Source organism: Rhagoletis zephyria, unplaced genomic scaffold (genome assembly GCF_001687245.7).
Source record: "Rhagoletis zephyria isolate East Lansing unplaced genomic scaffold, Rhagoletis_zephyria_1.1 Rzeph_scaffold_01760, whole genome shotgun sequence".
Taxonomy (NCBI): Eukaryota; Metazoa; Arthropoda; class Insecta; order Diptera; family Tephritidae; genus Rhagoletis; species Rhagoletis zephyria.
This window is the reverse complement of record NW_016158844.1, coordinates 280-3,441: the sequence shown is the minus strand read 5'-3', so window position 1 is coordinate 3,441 and position 3,162 is coordinate 280.

Sequence of the window (3,162 nt, the reverse complement as noted above, 5' to 3'; positions counted from 1 at the left end):
GTCGCGCTCATCGGCTAGAACAGTCGCTTCAGCAGGAAAGTTTGGACGTGGGTCCTTAATACATCCTGCTGGGATGAAGCGAGCTGCAGCAGCAGTGACAACCCTGCGGAAGTTACGTTCACCAAGGTGGACGTCGGTTCAACAGGGTTGAATTGCCGTGCAACTTCCGTCTCTTGGATCGCAGCTATTCATATTCCATGCCTTCCCATAAAGACAGTTATCTCCTCGATCTTGCTCTGGAGTCCGTTACAGTTAAATTGTAGCACCTTTGTGTGCCTTGGAAGACCGATTGTGATGTGTAGTGTTAAAAAGTTGTGTTGCCTGCCGGCTCCCTGCTGTACGTGCTGCAAAAGGGGGTGCTGCCTTGTGGTGGTGGTTGGCGGCGTCGCGGGGAAGGGATGCGATTGGGCGGCACAGCAGGGGCCCACATAGTCACTCGTCCAATCTCGCGTGTTGCGAAGTCCTGAGCACGCCCTAAAGTGGCACCAGCCGAGGCAGGAGTTGCACTTGACTGATGTCACGTTAGGGTATATTCTGGACTGACAAACAGATCAGATTGTCGGAGGGGCTAGGAGTTGCCGGCGGCGGTGTGTGGGTGCTATTGTGTTGGTTTGTGTGTCTATTGTTGTGTTTTGTTGTGTTGGGGTGTGGATGTGTTGATTGTGTGCTGCCCGGGCGGGTGGTGGTTTGCCGTGGAGGCGGTCCGGTTCGCACAGCATGGAGCCACAAACGACGTGGTCCACTTCCGGTGCGTACGTAGGCCCGAGCAGTTACGGAGGTGACTCCACCCGTCACAGGCATTGCACCTGACCGAGGTGGAGTTTGTATGCAGTCGTCTCTGGCATACGCAGCAGGTGTAAATTCCGGTACGTAGAACCGGCTGTCGTGGGAATGTCGGTACGTCGTCGGGTCCGGTGGTTGGTCTATGTAACTATGTAAGTCGGGACCACGTCCTTGTATACGAATAGGTGCCCCTGACGTTTTTGAGAGGAGGTTCCTCCACTAGCAATGGTCTGTTGGGGTGTTTACTTCTGTGGCACCCCATCAGAAACTGCTTACAGAGCATTTTGTTGTGCATCCTTACGGGGCCTCACTGTATAGGTGGTGCTCAGGCGAGATCAGAAGGCACCCTGTCGCTGTCCGGAGTGAGGCGTTGTGACAAATCTGTAGCTTCGTCCAGTGCGTCCAACTAGTCCCCGGCGACCAAACTTAGTTTAGAACCGTCCGGGCAATTGCTTAGTATGTTGCCAGCAACGTTCCTTTATCTTTGCCTAAGGTGCTGCCGGCGAGCGACTTGAGGACCTTGTTGAGGACTGCCGTTGTGTGCGTGGAGAAGGAGAGCAGGCTATCAAAGGTGACCCCTAAATTTTTCGGGTTGTTTACTGTCGGTATTGGTGGGTATGCATAATTCTAGCCTGATATCCTTCGTGCATGTGATGGAGAGGGTCGCTGTTGATTTCGTTGGGGAGAGTGTTAGGCTCCTTGCTGTGAAGAAGCGAGAAAGTTTGGAGAGATAACCGTTTACTTTTGAGCAGAGGTCATCAATTCCATTCCCAGACGCCAATATCGAGAAATCGTCAGCGTATGAGATCAGGAAAACTCCTTCAGTTGGCTGGGGAGGCTTCGAGATGTAGAAGTTAAACAGTATGGGGTAGACAACGCCATCTTTTGTAACCCCTTGTTTTATCTATCTAGAGTTCGAGGTTTGATCTCTGAAGATTAATGACGGCTTTCGACCACTCAAATAATTCGCCGAACACCACTTGAGTCCCTGTGGGAGAGAGGAGGCCTGTGTCTTCTAGCGGCGTGGAATGGCAGACGGTGTCAAACGCCTTTGACAACTCCAGCGCTATTAGGACAGTTCTCTCACAGGGGCGGTTGCGGTTTAGGCCACGAGTTATTTCGGTGTTTGTGGCAGGCGGCCACGTATTTGTTAAAAGTAAGGGAGATTCGTCAGTGACGTGGTAAGGACAGCTGGGTGAAGTGTAAGTTGCTGGGAAGGTATTGCCCTTCACCTGGCGGCCCTTACTACTTCCCTGGCGAATCTCCATTACTTTAACAAAGACGTGGCCGCCTTATGTAAGTACTACTTACTTACTACTAGTACTACTTACTAAGTAGGAATTAAGAATGTACATTTGGTATCAGACATACCTCTGAGCCGCGTTACAAAGTAAGTTACGTGTAATGCAGAGCAGTCGCTCGAAGTAGTTCGGCGCTTGGAAATAACTTCGGCTGCTCGTTATTTTGCAACTGACAACGTAATGTGTCGTCGGAGGTGTTCATTTTGCGCTTTACTAGTAGATGACATTGGCCATGATGACAATTTTGGTACTAAAAACTGAAAGAAAACATGGCTTACCTCGTAAGGTGCTTACCTATTTTCCCGGTGGGTTATTGTACCATATCCCAGCCAGCAAAATCATCGTAAACGAGGCCGTAACTGGACATTTTCTCGAAGAAAAACCGGCTAAAAAGTCGTTTACGATAGCCGTCTACGATTTGTTTTCGAGTACTTTTTCGCTTGAAATTGTCATTCGTATGCGAATAATATATGTGTGTATTATAAAATATTGTGGTTCAAGAAAAATTTCCAACCGAGCCTCTTTCTTTTACTTTTTTTTGTTTTATCGTTTACGAGCCTTCCTCTAACTTTTCGACGCTCGAGAATCCCTCGTAAAACATAATATTCGTAAAATGTTCGTTTCCTTGCTGGCTAGGATGCATATGCATCATCATATGAATCATTCTGAATATGTATTGTATTTTATGAAACGGACTTTTATTTATTTTCTCTTTCAACATGGCATACACATACACATATCGTCGTTTAAAGTGCAAAACCGCGTATCAACAAAATGGAAAACCGCGTATCAGCAAAATGCAAAACCACGTATGAGAAGTTGTAGAAATTATTTTCTAGTGAGTAAAAGCACTCATATTTCAAAATGGCTCTAATTTTATAAAACAATCGCATTTCTGGCTAGTACATTTCAGGACGAATGGATACGGATTGAGACAAGAGCTTGTGTGAGCAAATCCAATTTTTGGCAGCCAATGTCAGTTACGCGGTTTTGCAGAATGACGATATGCGGTTTTGTACTTTAAACGACGATATGTACAGTATCGGTCATATCTATAGCACGCCATTTCAAAGTGATA